At 35.2% G+C, this 18,395-nt stretch overlaps 1 long non-coding RNA gene across 7 annotated transcripts; it reads right to left on the reverse strand.

Moving 5' to 3' along the window:
- Positions 1-4,474: 4,474 nt before the first annotated feature.
- On the reverse strand, positions 4,475-18,395 carry LOC107776038 (uncharacterized). 7 transcript variants are annotated; one of them, XR_012701223.1, is made up of 10 exons: positions 17,974-18,395; positions 15,535-15,607; positions 15,211-15,376; positions 14,470-14,602; positions 13,056-13,331; positions 12,732-12,829; positions 12,487-12,644; positions 12,243-12,365; positions 9,343-9,462; positions 4,475-6,148 (listed from the first exon to the last, which is right to left on the reverse strand). It is a non-coding gene; the product is annotated as an uncharacterized LOC107776038 (long non-coding RNA). The 7 variants fall into 7 exon arrangements; XR_012701224.1 differs by having other exon boundaries at positions 4,475-9,462; positions 13,056-13,134; positions 13,214-13,331; positions 17,974-18,386; XR_012701225.1 differs by having other exon boundaries at positions 4,475-9,462; positions 12,243-12,340; positions 13,056-13,134; positions 13,214-13,331; positions 17,974-18,383.

The following is an 18,395-nucleotide window of genomic DNA, read 5'->3' on the forward strand; positions in this document are numbered from 1 at the left end:
GGATGCCTTGGAAAAGGTTAAGTTGATTCAGGATCGACTTCGTGCAGCTCAATCTAGACAGAAGAGTTATGCGGATCGGAAGGTTCGTGATGTTGCATTCATGGTTGGTGAGCGGGTATTGCTCCGGGTTTCGCCTATGAAGGGTGTGATGAGGTTCGGGAAGAAGGGCAAGTTGAGCCCTAGGTATATTAGGCCTTTTGAGATTCTTGAGAGAGTTGGAGAGGTGGCTTACAGACTTGCACTACCACCTAGTCTTTATGCGGTTCATTCGGTATTCCATGTTTCTATGCTTCAGAAATATCACGGCGATCCGTCTCATGTGTTAGACTTCAGTTCGGTTCAGTTGGACAAGGATCTATCTTATGTTGAGGAACCAGTGGCTATTTTAGATAGGCAGATTCGAAAGCTGAGGTCAAAGAACATTGCTTCTGTAAAGGTTTAGTGGAGGGGTCATCCGGTCGAGGAGGTGACTTGGGAGGCCAAGCTTGATATATGCAGCTGTTATCCACACTTATTCACTACCTCAGGTACTTTTTCTAACTTCGTTCGAGGACGAACGTTTGTTTTAGAGGTGGAGAATGTGATGACCCAAAATGTCATCTTTAAATTTAATAATTAATTCTGTGTTTTAAGACCTCAAAAATCACTATTTATCATTACTCGACTTGCGTGTGCAGTCCGTAAAAAATTTTCGAAAAGTTTTCAGGTGAAAAATGAATTAAAATGTGAATTGGAGCTTTAAAACTCAACTAGGTTGACTTTGGTCAACATTTTGAGCAAACGGACTCGGATCAGTGTTTTGACAATTTTTGTAGGTCTGTATCATAATTTGGGACTTAGGTGTATTCCCGAAATTAAATTCCTAGGTCCCTAGCCCGAGATACAGAATTTTGATGAAAAATTAAAAGTTTAAGTTCAAATAGTGACCGGATGTCAAATTATGTGCAAACGACCCCGGAATAGAATTTTGACGGTTCCAACACCTCCGTATGGTGATTTTGGACTTAGGAGCGTGATCGAAATTTTATTTGGAAGTCCGTAGTAGAATTAGGCTTGAAATGCCGAAAGTTGAATTTTTGGGAAGTTTGACCGAGGGGTTGACTTTTTGATATCGGGGTCGAAATCCGATTCTGAAAATTTTCATAACTCAGTTATGTCATTTATGACTTGTGTGCAAAATTTGAAGTTATTCCGAATTGATTTGATGTGTTTCGACACAAGATAGAATTTGAAAGTTCAAAGTTCATTGATTTTGATTTGAGGTGCGATTCATCGTTTTGATGTAGTTTGAAGGCTCAATTGAGTTCGTATGATATTTTGGGATATGTTGGAATAATTGGTTAAGGTCCCGAGGGTCTCGGGTGGATTTCGGAAGGTAAACGAAATGGATTTCGGACAAAGAGTGCTGGAAATGTCTGTTGCAGAAATTCCGTGCGTGGAGCCAACTTTGGAAGCTTATATCTCGCAATTCATAAGGAATCAGAAAATGTTCAAAACATGAAGGTTGTAGTCGTATGATTATAGGTTCCAGAAAGTTAAATTATGCATTATTTAGACATTTTACAGAAAGTTATAACAGATTGAATGAAGGCTGGTAGAGCAGTTTCGCCAGAAATTCTAATGCATGCAGCCGATTTTGGGAACTTATATTTCGCAATGCATAAGGAATCAGAATAATTGTAAAACACTAAAGTTGTAGTCGGTGGATTCTAGTTTCCATAAAGTTAAACCATTTATCATTTGGACATTTGTACATAATGTTATGATCAATTGAAGTAAGACTGCTAGAGCTGTTTCTGGTGGACTTTTAGTGACGAAAAATGGACTTTTAGTGACGGATTGGCAGAAACTTAAGGACCAAAAATGCTCATTTCATTCATTTCGTTTTGGATTTTTTGGAGCACGGTTCTTGGGCGATTTTCACGGGAAAACATTGGGGTAAGTGCTCCTTATCCTATATTGATTATATTTCATGATTCCATACTAATTTACATCATGAATCCGTGAATTTATGGAAGAAAAATCAAGATTTTTGCAAAATCTTCCAAAACCAAAAATTTAAGATTTGGAGGTCGAGTTGTTATCGGATTTTAGTAAAATTGGTATGTGTGGACTCGTAATTGATTGAGTTATCGGATTTTATAAGTTTTGCCGGATTCCGAGATGTGGGCCCCACGGACAAATTTTGAGCTAATTTCGGATTTTAATAAAAATGTAATATTTTCTTATGAAATTGATTACTATAATTTTTGTTGACTGTATCGAATTAATTATGACTAGATGCGAGTCGATCGGAGTCGGAAAATCGAGGGAAAAGTATAATACTTGGTTAAATTGGAGCAAGTCGAGGTAAGTGACTTGTCTAACCTTGTGTGGGGAAAATTTCCCCTAGAATTGGTATTGATGTGATTATTGAAATGTGTTGAAAGTCGTGTGCACGAGGCGACGAGTGTGTACACGGGCTAAATTGTGAAAGATTATATTTTAAAATTGTGTAGATCACTGTTGCGCATTTATTAAATTATTTTATCTTGTTATATTATTTATCATTGATCTGAGATATATACTTCAAATTTGTTTGATCTTTTCTTACTAATTATTTTACCTGTTTAGTTGAAACTTGGTTTCTTTTATTCTGTGAATTATTTGAAGGTTGATTTTCTTTAAATTAAATATTATTAATATGAAGTATTTGACATTTTTAAACTTGATATTGAAGCAACGTAGTAAAGATTTTGAAATATTATTTTCCTAAATTATTTACTCCTAAATTTTTTTATACTCATTGGGAGGGAGCCGTGAGCTCTTTATTGTGAAAAAATATTATTGATGAATTATTTTGACATGAGCCGTGAGCTCTTTATTGTGGAAAACTATTATTGATGATTTACTTTGGCATGAGCCGTGAGCTCTTTATTGTGGAAATATATAGTTGTTGAATTATTTTGGCAAGTTAAATTATTTGAGCACTTGAGGTGCAAATTGTGATATATTGTGATATTGATACGCATGCGGTGGTATAAGGTCTGGGTGTTGAAACGCATGCGGTGATATAAGGGTGGCTTGATACGCGTGGCTAGTAGGGGTGACTACTAGAAGTCATGTGGTGTGATAAGGGTGGCTAAAACGCGGGATGCTATTTCGAAAAAAAAAATATTTTCTTTAAATAAATTGTGAAGGCTCCCGCGGTGATATAAGGAGATGAGATATTGTGAATTTATTTATGATTTGGGACTACGAGGCGGTACCTCGGGAGTGCCCTTGTTGATATTGATTTATGGTCGTAGTTGCCTTTGATTATTATTGTGATTTTCATAAAGTTGAAGGAAATTCTGTTTTGATTTCCACGAGATATTATTTGCAATTATTTGGTGTCATTAAATTTGACATACTATTTGATTCACTTTCAATGTCATTTTATTTTACTACATTGATAAACATTTTACCATGCCATTATTTATTCTCCAGCAGGGCTTGACCTGACCTCGTCACTACTCTACCGAGGTTAGGCTTGGCACTTACTGGGTACCATTGTGGTGTACTCATACTACGCTTCTGCACATCTTTTTGTGCAGATCCAGGTACATTTTACCAGCCTAGATGTCAGTGAGTTACTTGCGCACGGAGACTTCGAGGTATATCTGCCAGCGTCCGCAAACTCCGGAATCCCCTTCTATCATTTTATGTTGCTTCCTTATATTTTATTTAGACCTTGACATATAGAGACATTGAGAATAAATTCTTAGAAGCTTGTGACTTATTTCTACCGAATTTTGGGAGTTAAAATTGTTTAAATTGTAGTTTATTTGTTTCAAATATTTATTATTATTCCGTATTGATAGACTTACTAGTCTTAGAGACTAGGTGCCATCACGACATCCTACGGAGGGAATTTAGGGTCGTGACAATTCTACTTTCTTTATTCCTCTCTTCCATTGAGCTCTTCAAACAAACTATGGATAAAACTTGATGTTTTTTAATCTCTCAGATTGTAGAAGGAAGAAAGCAAATTCAAGCCACAAAGGAGATAAGATTTATTGTTGAATCTTTCAACAATTATTTACATTAGTTACATGACCAATATATTTTATTGAGTAGCAAAATATAAATGTACAAGCTACAAAGAAGTAACATCATAAGAAGCACTTTATAAATGTACACTTCCTTTCAATCAAATAGATCCATCTTTGCGGCCTGAACCTTATAGGGTAATATATGACAATAGACCCAAAGGTTCCATTTGATTTTCCTTGTCCTTCATTTTATATACAATGTTACACAGGCCTTTTTTTTTTACTTTTCCTTTTTAATGAATTTCCTACACTAACCAGCATTGTGCTCCGCTAGTGCTCTTGGTTTCATGCAAACAAAAAAAAACATGGTTCATGGGCAAGACTATTGAGATCCCCCTTATATATGACATTACACACACCATATATTCTAAAGAACCTTAATAGAATAGTAGAAGTTAATCTATAACAATCTATAAAAACTGTATATACACAAGATAGTTTCTTTGCATTCGGAAATAATATTAATATACATCCTCGAGGTATGCAGCAAAGTGTAACGAACCAGGTATACACATGTAAGAGATGCTAACAAGTGATATATTGTATATCTTTCCCGAGAAAACCATGTCTAACAAATACAACTAATTCCTGCATAAGAGAACCACAGAAGATTTAAACTTTGCAACTCAAACAAACTACACTCCCAACTTTTAACAAGACATTGACCTTCATAGAGTAAATATTGACATTTTTAAATTTAAAACGGACCTCAGGGAAAAAGAGGAAGAACGGAATTTTTTTCGAGCAGGGCATGCGAGAGTCAAGTAATACTTTTGACCTGGATATTACGTTTAGTATAATCCTTCCTTTGGCGAGGTATGCTTTCGTCCTACCCCTTTTATATTGATGCAAAAAACTACTCACAAAACAGTGAAACACAACTTGTTCAACCAAATTAAACTAATTGAACTCTATTTACTTAAGACATAATCACGCATTAGGAAAGTTAACTACCAAAAAGTAACATAAAATAATTTGTTCAACAAGATAGTCCTTAATGTCAAATGACTAAACATCTATACTGAATTCAACTTGTTAAGAGTAGTGATTCACAAGTTTCAATATGCTAGGTATTGTTTACCATCAAACCTGGAAAAGCTTCCACCGTGATGAATCTGTCTCCCATGCCACAAGGAGGGAGGGCCAAAACAGGAACAAATATATATGTAAAGAATGTTCATTTCCATGAGGTCAAAGTAGCGTCAAATCAATGTCACTGTAGAGCCAGCCAACAAATCTAGAATAAGAGAAGAATGTTTTCGATCAATGTGCACTGGTTGGAGGAAAGTTTTTAAATTGAGATGAATGCGTATATTAAAATATTTCGGGTAGTTTTTTCTCAAAAAAGCATTTCTGGCAGTTATATTTTGGATGATAGAGCTTCTCGGATAAAAAATGAAATTTTGGTCATCGGGTTCATTCTAACTCCTTACTTGGCTAATAATCAAGAGGTTTCCTCAACATAAATAACTAAAGGTTAGAGACAGAAATTCAGGTTGGAAGGCTCAAACGCTTTTTTGATTCCTCCAAAAGCAAAGCCGGCACTCGACCATGTCCCTAAACATCAAGCTCTGCGTTGGAAAAATGAAAGACAAATGCTCGGCAAATTATCCTTGTTTCAATATTCTCCAAAGTCACACGCCTATGAAAAGATTCTACCAATCCATGGACCAACTTGATTTTGAATCTCCAAAGAGATCAATCAACGCGACCGAAAAATAAGAAAGCAGAAAGCAAAAGCAAAAAAATAAAAATTGCACAAGGAAGGAAAAAAGAGACCGGCGAACCTAACAATAATAGAATATATTGGATCTCTTTTTCGTTTTCTTACTTCAGCAAGAAGATACCAGATTCTTGAGAGAATAATTGGTAAGTCTAAGCTTGTCCGCTTTTCTACTTCTGATGTTGCGCTTACGAAGTGGTATGGTATCAATAGGTGGAACCAATCAGATCCTTGCAAGGGTTAGATAAAGGAGCTATTGTAGCTTGTCTTTTGATGGCAATGAATTTTAACAATTCTTCTCCTTGTGATCACTTGATCAATTGGTCTCTTAAAATATTCAGCCTCTTAGAATCTGCGTGGCCATTTGAAAAAATATTTATACTTGTAGAGTTCTCAAAACGATTTTAATTTCTGTAGGAATTACTCAGAGTAGATCAGAGACACAACAACAAAAGCAAAAAAATTAATATTTGTTGAGAGAGAAAGCAATGCATTGAGGAAGTGTCAGCAGATTTATTTAAACAGACAAAATGCACGAGAAATAAAAAGAATTTAAAGCACCACAATAAACTCTGCAACATATGATGCAAACACGTCCCTCATATGATCCTAATAGGAATTTATGATCCTGAAAAAATATTATTTTATTGTTGGTCAACACTATTACAAATACGTCCCTTTGAGAACATCAGATTATATTTGGAAGGATACATAGAAGACTATTACAAACACAATCATCTAGGTAAAGAAGCATGCGGCTTGCCTGCCAACACAAGCTTATATCCAAATTGCAGGGTTCAAGTCCCTCTATCTTTATCTTCAAAAAGAATATTTCGTTCACTAAATATTTATCCACTGCGCCTTTTCTAGCCAAGACATTCACCTTTCTAAGTCAATTATTAATGGTGACTCACCAGGTATGCTAGGGGTTTGACGTTGCAGTACGAAAGTGATTTTCTCAAGCGTCCTACTACATTCTATTTATTCTCCTGTGTCAATTTGGGGTACGGTCATTCACTGGGAAGATTGTCTGTAATAATTTGTAGGGGTGCTTCTATTAAAAGACCAGAATAAAGGAAAACTTGAAACAAATGAAAAAGAATGGAGTTGGCTAAACTTAGACTATCGGTAAGTCTTGACAAGAAAATTGGGGCCCGAGGCCATGCAGATGCAAAATGATCAGTAAGAGGAAAACAGTGGCTATTAAAAAGTTCCCCATCTTGTTGAATAAGACAACAATAGCGACAATAAATAAAGCCAAGGAAAAATCCACTCTAAAAGCTAGTTATCATTCATCTAAAGAATCTGATGTAGTTCGCGAGAATCATGTAGTTCATTTCGGAATGAAATGCAATTTAGTCATCCGCTTGAACCTCCAAGAAAAAGTTGGGAGTCACCATCAGCTCAATTGAGAGCTCCAAATAAGAGAAGCGAAGCAGACTCTCATCCCTAGAATAAGTCTATTCATATATATGCATATGATGATTTCAGCATTTCAGATTGCCAAAGTTTACTCAAAACTGGAAAGCTGTTTTCACAGAATAACTAATCAAAGAGGAGTGTCACTCCAGTTGCTTCAAAAGCTTCTAGACTCCACAGCAGATAATATATATTGAACAAGCTATAAAGAACAAAAATACAGAACTAAAAACTACTTAACGAAGATTTTTCTGAGAGAAAAATCAAGATTCAACATACCAATTTCAAGGAAATAAACACGAAGAAACTAAAATTTAGAGTGCAATTGCTTAGTTAAGTCAATAATATTTAGCAATTGGCTAAGGGCACATCCATAAAATTAGGCAAACCATCCTATTAAAGTAATTCATCTGCAACCATTATCTGAAAGCTATAACTTTGCACAACAACATCAAACAAGAGTCAGAGAATAATTCAGAAAGCAACCAAAAAGACAACAACCTGTTCAAAGAGCTATCTTTTGAGAATCTCATTCACCGGACACCGTTGTAAACAAAAACACAGACACTCTGAGGGTGGAATAGTGTTAATATCCTGTCTATACAATTGTTATTCTCACTGTTATTTACCTATTAACCATGGGAGAATCGATGGAAAGAGAAGAAAGTATGGCTAGTCGGCCACTGCCCAAGAACAAACTAAATTTACATTAAAGGGCATAGGGCGCCGCAGTTAATTAAAAAACTAAAGTGCATAAATGTAATTCACATCAACCCAAATGATAAGCTCTCAGGTTCTAACGAATGAAATATTAGAAAATCCTCGCAAAATGCATATAATCAATAACGATCCCCCCCCCCCTTAAATAAAAAAAGAAAAAAGTAGAACAAATAAATAAGAAGGAATAACAGAAAGTTATGAACTGAATTAATCGCATGTGGTTTTCAGAATATCTTTCAAGATTTAGTTAATATTAATTCCAAAAAAATGTTCACTTCATGGATGTGGTTGTTTTTAGTGTTTTACTTGGTATAATGTGGACACAGCGTTGGTACTTCAATCTTCACGTGTTATCTAATACTGCTACACAGGCGAACACATTATGTAACTTCCATTCCGAATCTTAGTTTCTAAACCTTCAAGTTGAGATGCTGTAGTCAGATTAATTTCTTATATACTGGAAGGCACAGTAAGACCAAGCGAAATGCATCTTTTTATGGGTGTTAATACTGCATTGTCCTCTTAGATTAATATCTTATATACTTCAATGCTCAAACTCATACCTAAAATATTTTCCAATAAACCAATAGCAAAGAGTTAAAATGAGTTCTCTATAAGTAAAACTTCTGTGCTCTCTTGTCATCTATATGGAATGGCTGAGCCAATTCTTCGAGGTTTTGTTCTCACTATACTTGTGTATGTATCTTCACTCTGTTCTATATTTGTCTTCCTACCAGGAGAAGTTCTTCACAACTTTATGTTTTCTTCTACAGTGATAGCGACCTAATAAATGATCTGCGCATTAACATACTGCTTTGCTAACAGCTCTGTGAGAGAATATTGTCACGCAAATGTGTAGCAAACAACAAAACTATCTCTGTTTGGATACTTTATCGAAAAAGCTTATTAAACTTGCAACACTAAGCAACTTTGGGAAAGTAGGCTTTCTATTTTCTAATTTTGCAGTGGTTTCTCCGATTGGTGGAAACTGGATAAACTCGCCTATAGAAGCCAGTTAAACGGCAACCTTTGAGAGCAAATAATAGGGAATTCCAAGTATACCATTTTTATCGTCCTACTCTGAAATTGAAAGTTTCCTCCCAATCTCTCCCCAGATCATATTTTTTCCATAAGATATTTTACTTCATTCATCATCCATATTCTTAGCATACAGGGAAGGCAAATCCAATAGCAATAAAGAACACGGTCTCAAGATTCAATATTCTAATAAAAATAAATTTTGATAATTTTAAATTCTGAATCAATAGCTATCCAAGGTCAGAATCAATTTAAAATTCCACTGCCCAATGAAACCTATCAGGAAAACCTATACAAGATACAAGAATCACATAAAAATTAGACCTAAAAACAAAACAAAAAAAAAAGGCAACAATTGAGAAAAATTACCTGGCAGCCGCTTTGGTTACCTGACATTCTCCTTATTCATTTCTCACGCTGATTAAAAACTCCCAAGACAGGATACAAGCAACTGCTCTTAGTGAAATACTGTTAGCACCATCAAGCTATCTGACACATCCACAATTGCAACGTTTAATATGTACAACAATTATATGATGTTAATATAATTCAGACCAGCTTTAGCACTTCTAAATAAAGAAACTTTCAGGCACACACCTGGAGACTAAAACAGCCAATACAATCATAATTTATGTCAAGCACCTTTTATGAAATTAAGAAACAATAATTTCAAAGATTATCAAAAATAGTGTGTAAAATTTCTCCTCTTAACAGGATACGGTCTTATAGTACTTCAAGTTAAATTAGCCTATGACCCTCTTGGTGTAATTCAGATTTTTTTAAGTCCCACTAAGCCGCAAAAATATGGAAAAAACTCGGTATAAGAATGAAACCAACCACTTTCTTATGATGCTAGAAAAACAGAAGATGCAGAATCATAACCGATTCAGCGATCTAAAATTGATTAATTTAACGCAATATCAAAGGCATATAATTTGTAGGCCCACAACTTCTAACGAAAATGGACATAAGACCCTTCCCGTTTTACTAATAACACAATGTTATTGTAATCTGGTTAAGGGTCAATTAAAAATCCTTATAGCTTCTTCAGTCATGCCATTGCGGGTCAATGCCTTAGTACCTCTGTATTGAGTCGTCGTATTCCTATTCAATCTCATCGTATTGCAAGGAAAAAATAATTATTATTTATTGCTACTTTTAATAATTTACATTAAAGTAATAATATTCCACCTATTATTTACTCCCAAAAAAAATCAGTTTCAAAATTTTTTCTTGCAATAAATGGATAAATTCATGCAAAAAATGAACAATCTAATTTCTAAATTTCAAGTTTACGCTCATGGTAGTGCTAAGGACAGAGGAGTATCAATGTGATGCTATCATAGCCATCTCTAAAAGAACATACCAGATTTTCCGAAAGAACATTTTATCAAACACTTTATAAGTGTCAATACCATTCTTTCATCCTTTTAATTAATTTAATACCAATTGTGTTGCCGTTCACCAATCAACGTCTGAGCATAAAAAAAACATAACATCACAATCATCCGAAAAGTCACCATCACCACCAAAATAACAATACAGTAAGTACATAAAATACATTACATAGAGTGCACATCCATACATTACACTTACTTGGGCATATACAAACAGACTCATCACAAGTACCCATTTGAAGTACGGTGCTTGTTCATATGCATTCAATGATTTCCATAAAACCCATCCGAAGTACATAAAATACATTACATAGAGTGCACATCCATACATTACACTTACTTGGGCATATACAAACAGACTCATCACAAGTACCCATTTGAAGTACGGTGCTTGTTCATATGCATTCAATGATTTCCATAAAACCCATCCGAAGCGAACTAAGCAATAAACTACTCTTCAGTATCTCTGAGTCTCCAATCAATGGTACCTTTAACAACTAATCAATATTCGGAGACGACAAGCAAAAACAATTAAAATTCGATGTTTGAAACCCTAAAATTCATCTAAATGTTATATTAATATGAAGAGCTTCAAGGTCGTATTTGCTATTTGCAGAAAGACATCGGAATCAGATGAAAAATAAGAGGACGATGAAACAAGCACTTTGCTTATTCCTCCGCCTCTTAGGGCTGTTTTGCGAAGACAGAGCAGAAGGGAAGATGAGAACTAAGAAAGAGCGGATGAGGTCATGACTCATGAGAAACACGAGACACTCGGGTGCTTCGGCAGACGAAAATGTTGACCAGCAACGGAGAGAAACAGAGAGCAAATGATGGAGGGCTGGTCGGCCACCGCCCAAGAGCAAAACAATTTTACATAAATGGGCCTAAGAAAATGTGGGTAATAAGAAAACCCAAGGGTATAAATGTAATTACACCCGAAAGCAGGACGCCGAAGAGAAGCTTCACTCCCGCTTCTAAATAGTACTAGTGAGGAATGGCCCGTCCTGAGCCCGGGCCCGAACCTGATAACTTCTAGTATGTCGTATGGTTAATCTGTAAAATTAAAATGTATGAGTTTCAGGTAATCATTCTGAAGCTTTGTTATTTGAGGTATCGTCCCGATTGGCTCATTGGAGAGATCTTGTGAGGAGCTTAAAATGTACATGAAGTTTGGTCCGTGATGTAAAATTAGTGTCTTATTAAACTTACCCATTTGGGTAGCAATATCGTCTGCGACATTAAGTTTGTTTTTCCATAATATTTCCAAGCTTTTTAACAGATTGAATTATTTTGATAAACTCTATTTCACTTGCACATCTAAATATACAAAGCAAAACCAAGCTGAAATTTTTTAGATTTCATGTTTCAAATATCTTTTCAACAGTAACATTTTCTTGACCTGAATTATTTGATTTCTCACCTCAAAACTGCAGGGCAACCAGCAACGTATATTGGCTAATTTAGAAAAGAATTTAGTCAATTGAACTATGTGACAATTATCTTCTTCTGATGCTATTAAGTCCTTTCTTTCTCTCTCTTGTATGTGCACATGTTGATTGAGAATATGTATGTTGGATTTTTCTATTTATTGTCAATTTCAGTAGAAATAGACTTTACACGAGTACAATAGCTTTTTTGTATGTTTACTGAGTTATAACTTAAAGGTGCACCTCTGGCCCAAATCAAGTTTGCATTTGGCAGTAAACCAAGGAAACCTAAACAATGACACCATGGGTTGTGAAAGCTCTTTAGCCGAGACTATTTCAAGCTTTTTATCTCAATGGCATCTCAACAAGGGTAGAATATTTTTCTAAAGTATAATGAATGCTCATAAATGACTAATAAAGTCTCTTATTCTCACTAACATACCTTTACAGAGATTATTTCATACATTTCTGCAGAGGTAATTTCAAGAAATTTCTCTCCTAATTGGCTTGATAAGGTTGCAACAACTGTTCCACTGCAATCTGCAATTATACAACAAAGCAGCCCCTGATATGCAAGTTATTGTGTGTTATTTGATTTGCATAAAGTGAATGAGAGAAGAAAACATTTGGACTTGAAGATGTTACATTAACAGATATTAGCGAGCTTGGAATTGAAATTTTGATACCTGGGTATTAACATCACACGTCTATTGCAGCTTGCACAATGAACAATTCTCCTTACACCGGTTCTGTATTATTGCCCGCAGTGGGAACATAATAGTTCATAGAGCTCTTGGTCTGTAGCCGGTAGCAACATTTTACCTCCGATGCAAAAGAGTTGTATCTGTGAAGGGGGATAGAAGTAGATTTATTGAGTTGTAACTGTAACCCTAAAATACCCCACATATATTTGCATGTATGTAATACATACAGTAGACTGCGGCTGAATCTTTGTGATTGGGTGATAAAGCTGTTTGCGGAGAACTTGTCCATCTGTACCTTGCCATTATATCTTCCTTGTCTCCAACACTGTACATGTATATGACTTTTAGAAACCAATAAAACACCATGTATATTTAGAATGAGGTAAGATCGTTGTATGGAGTTCAGGATACATATGGTCAAATTGTTATTTAACTGAAAATGCGAGTTTGAACTTATAGCTTGCTAATTGTATGTCTTTCCGCATATGTTTCATTCACATGAACTAACTAATGAAATATAAAACTCGATTACATTAATATTTATTTCATACCAGTTCATAAGTTCTCCAACTTAGGAATATGGTGAATTTATCAGTATGACCGAGTTGTACCTTGCCGACAATAATAATCCTATATTGTTTAAATTTTGTTAGTAAAGAATTCATAGCAGTTCTCTACGGGTACAAAGAAAGCTCTATTCTTTCCATACCGGCATAGTTGGTTCGTGCAACTCGTTTTGCTACAATTACTGGATATTCAGCAGCCTGTGCAGCTAGGGTGCTTCCGACAATCTGAGCGAAGTCCTCCCATTACATCAAGATCGTAGGCTGCTTACTCCAAGAAAAGGAATAGAGAATAAGTGGCACTGTGCAAAAACGCCGACATAATTCTAATAATGTCACCAAGAAGAACAAAGAAATGATGTAAATATACAATTAACCGAGCCAGTTCGGTAAAACCATCTAGTTACACATGACGCATGCCCCAACAAATGTTGTGTCAATTTTATAATTGCAGTGCAGTCAGCCTCACAATATTTTTCTATGCAATGCTACTTTTGTGTAGATTAAATATGCAATAGCAACAAGGGATACTGAACTGGCAATATGGATTCAATTAGCTACTATGTGAGGTTGGTATTTTTAATATAGTCATGGCTAAACTATGTATATTGCCCCATCTTAAGAGATAGGGATCTATCTATTTCTCATCCCATTCTTTAATTTCTTCAAATTAGCACCATTGCTTTGGATAGCCCTGTCAGTCAGATATTCAATTTTCTTTGGAGACACAAACAGTTTTAAATAATCTATGCAGTCGGTGTTTAATAAATATAAAGGTCTTATATTAACTATATGGATTCTTAGGACGGGTTCCACGTGGGATTAGATATTGAAGGTTCTTCCCAAGCATTTTGCATATGGAATCTATATTGTCGGAAAGGTTCTCTCTAACCCGGGCAACCTTTCTTCTTATAGATTTACAGAATGGAGTTTACCTTCAATGATGTATTCTACATACCAATCGACGGAATGAAGAATTGATTGACGGTAAGAGAAGATAGAGACTTCTGGTTTACTAAATAACATGTGGAGCTCCCAACCTCATGGGTCATACTTTTAAGTACATGGAACTAAAGAATCAATAAGTTTAACAGAGTTTTTTGAGCAAGAAGGACATTGTTTCGGAATTTAGCTGTAGTAATCTATATTTTATATTTCAAGTGAGGCATAAGTCATCAATAGAATATTGAGAAAATGACTTGAATATCGAGAAAATGACTTAGTTGCAACAAATCTTCAAAAACTTCGATCACTGGAAGCACAAAATTGTCTAACCTTTGCTGTCACTTTCTTGCATCTAGTAAATCTACTTTGATCCAGTAAGTGACATAACTATGTTTGTATTACCTGGTCCAAGAGCAAAGAAAAAAAGAATGAATCCTAATTTGGAATTAGAACCTACCTGTTCTCATAGGCTTTAAGACCAAACGTTGGAAACATGCAAATCCTCAGTCATCCCCAGCAGTGAAAAACCATTGGAAGAAACCCCATAGGAAGCCGAAGGTTAGAACTTTCCCAGAGCTTTTACTTGTTTCCTGTAGCGATCGATTAGAAAGAAACGATAAAATTGTAATCATACCATTTGTATTAATGCTGACAAAATTTACTAATTAGGTAATATTCTTTCTTTTATAGCTTAGCTCCTTGTGGCATGTGGAAGTTGTTGATAAGGTGAGCAATTGCAGTGCCCCACTTGGATATGTCAGTTTGAAGTCTAAGATCATAATATGAAACATAATTTTGCATTATCAGATACAATTTAGAATAATAAAATAAGAATGAATATATCAAGTGTCAACATGTCATCCAAGTACCATATACACAAAGCTCTAGTGTGTTTATCTATGTCTTAAACAAATCTTAAGGTCGATTACACCCTAGAGTAGTGTCATTTAACCAAAAAACAAAAATATAACTTTATAACGGAAAAATTAAAAGTGATATCTCCAGAATACTAAATCTTGCGAACAACTTTTATCTTTTGTAGAGTAGTGTCATTTAACCAAAAAACAAAAATATAACTTTATAACGGAAAAATTAAAAGTGATATCTCCAGAATACTAAATCTTGCGAACAACTTTTATCTTTTGCGAGGAAATTTATGACGCATATGCATTACACATATCCTGAGATAGGAACATACCTTACGAAGAGGAACCATTAAAAAAAAGCCCAAGAAAGCTAACAACAAAAAAGAAATCCTATCATCCATCCCAAAGAGGGGTTCTTAATATTAGCTGCATTATTAGCTTCAACTGTCTGTTCGGCAACAACTTCATTCATGCCAAACAGATAGCTCCCGAAACCTCCTGCTCATCCAAAGTAACATGAACAAAAATCAAGTATGAGTAATTGAATTTGAGATGCTACTATCATTCTTAAAAAGAAATATGGAAACAGTTACACATCTTTTCAAATAAAGGCATGGAAGAAAAATGGTGAAGAATAAGACGTAGAGAGGGGATACATTCTTATGTTTTCCGAAAGCAGGACTACGAAGATTCCTCTCTCACTGCAGCTCGTTGTCCCTTTTTATACTCCTGTTATTTCAAAATGTATTTTACAAGTTAAGAAAACAACAAACTATCTGGATATTAATAGCGGACGACCATCGTAATGGACCCAAAATAAATGCATCCATCAAGAATGAAATGCATGGAGTAAAAAGAATGTAGCTACTATCATCATATTTCCTCTATGATTTTATAAAGTATAGATACTAACCACTTAAAATATCATTCTGGCACATTAGCCGAAACATAAGTGACCAAGAATCATTGCTCATTTCAAATGCAAGTGCAACAGTTAATATAAAGAGATGCACATTTTGGTTCACTTGACTCTTCTGTCTTGAGTAACATTATGAGAAACTTAGCCATATGGTTCGATTTAAGGCATACCCCTCTTTTTTGGCGGCAACCAGCTTAGTAGAATCTCTATTCTCAAAATAGAATAACGTTTTTTTGGTACAGTGCACAAATCATGTGTGTGCATTCATTGGCATGTGAAACTCGATTACAAGGAATATTGGAGAGTGAAGATTACTATAACAAACTTCAATTACCGAATGAATTATACACAATGGAACTTATACACAATGAAACTTAGTTGTCCAACATCTAAACTTCGATTTAATTACTAGTCACTGACTCCTTATGGAGCAATTAGTAAGTCCTCAATCTGATTGTAAACACTCTGACATTTAGTTGCTATTATTTCATTTGTGAATCAGATAAATTAGCAGTTTCCCTGTCCGGCTGATTATATTATCGCTATAGCTTGAGTAAGAGCTTAAGTTTCCTCGTAAAGAATGAATTCACACACATATCTATCAACTCCCTTTGTATAACATTTAAACTTTTCCTAAGTAAGAGCTTAAGTTCCCTCTTTATTCAATTTGAATCTCCCTTTAAACATAGTCGTTATCATATATTCTGGACTTTCCAGAGCACGAACTCAATTCTGATTCCTTATAGTATCAGACTTTCGTCTAATCTAAATTTCATATCACGCGTCATAACTTCTGCTAATAAGATGCAAAACTCTATCCAAACTCATGTACAGCTAGACAGAACAGCCATATCAATATCTGTATATATGTGGTCTGTATTTATTTTTTTTATTTTTTTGTGAGGTCGAAGGAAATTGATCTTTGTCTAGTGCGATATATATAGCTATAATTTAAAAGAATTTCTAGTGGAAGGGGTACAACTTCCTTCCTATAGCAATGTAAGGAATATAAAAGGTTTTTTTTTCCTGTTGTTCTTTCTATTCCTGCGATTCATATGGTACTTTATCTTATAATCATGTTAACTTTTATTCATGACTGATTTAACTTTCGTTTATCATTAAGACTACAAGGATCTAAAAAGGAGCCTAAAATTGGATTAAGAAAAATAGAGATGGAAGTAAATGTTAAAAATGTCTAGAGGAGCTTTTTAAAAACTCTTTACGAAATCCATAAGCAGGTCGGTTAGATCTAAAAGAGGAGGTGAAAGACGAAGGCTAGAGTACTGACAGTTGATGTTATATTTATTCTCAAATACAGAGCTTCCTTCTTACACTTGGAGAACTTGTGAACCATCAATTTGCTTTACAGTTCTTTCCTGCACTCCATCTGCAGGAGGTTGTCTTTTCATAGCTTTCGACCACTATGGATTGTGTCGTAAGCAATAGCAAAATACAAGCTTAATAACCAGGAGATTCCTCCAAAGATATTAAAATCTAGCCTAAATCAACTACAAAAGAATTATATTTAAGTAGTCAACCAAATAATGTGAATATAGTGAAGTTACAATGAATTCTCTGACTGAATCAAAAGAGCAGAATGAGCACAGATGATGCACACAATCCGCCCAACAACGGTTAGTGGTGGAGTCAGAATTTTGAATAAGGGGATTCAAAAAAATGTAAGAATGTCATAAATAAGATACGAACCTATGTCAAGGAGGCTCAATAGTTGGTATATACAAAGAAATTTGTTTTTACCCTTTTTTCAAGATGTAACTTTCCACCAGAGGGGATTCAATTGAACCCCTTCACCAAAGGTAGCTACACCCCTGAGTGGGAGTAACCATTGCGCAAGACCAGGGTAAGCGCATGAAATTTCAACAAGGTCGAATTCAAATCCAATTCTCTCTTGGACGGTAACTACTCTGAATATTTCAGCAAAATGGGTCTCTATTTCCAAAATCAAATATAAGAAATTTCTATAATTAAATTACAATGCATCCTCTGAGGCTCTGACTAAATCAACGGAACAACATGGATGCAGATGATTCATAGAACAGTAAATTAGTTCACAAATCAACCATTAGGTAGTGGGTAAAAGTTGTCGAGCCTGCTGCGGTCCATTAACGCAGCCACACAAATCTAAAGAATGAGATGAAATACGAAGAGTACTCACCTTTCAGCCACCAAACAGAAAGATAGCAGCAAAATGAAGCTACAAAAACAAGGAGGAAACCCAAGCAAAACAGAGAGATTTATTGGGTGATCACAGCTAACCAGTGCGGTAAACTGTCCGATATAACGTTGAGGTTAAAGAGCAAATATGCAGAAGCAAGGGGCACCAAAGTAAACAGATTTCAAGCATAACGTTAATTGTAGATAACCACCAAAAACGCAGGTGGTGCAGAGCGAGAAGAACATGTCACAGCGCCAAAAGCAAGAACCAGTTTATCTTCCACGTCAGAAACGAAGGAGACGACAAAAAGGCGCGCGTACCCAAGAGAGAGGAACATAGTGCGGAGGGAAAGGAAAAGAATTGAGCGATTTCGCGTCCATAAAATCGGCTTGTAAAATATGACAGAAGACCAAAATAACCCC

The sequence above is a fragment of the Nicotiana tabacum genome, chromosome 17, assembly GCF_000715075.1.
Source record: "Nicotiana tabacum cultivar K326 chromosome 17, ASM71507v2, whole genome shotgun sequence".
NCBI classification, from domain to species: domain Eukaryota; kingdom Viridiplantae; phylum Streptophyta; class Magnoliopsida; order Solanales; family Solanaceae; genus Nicotiana; species Nicotiana tabacum.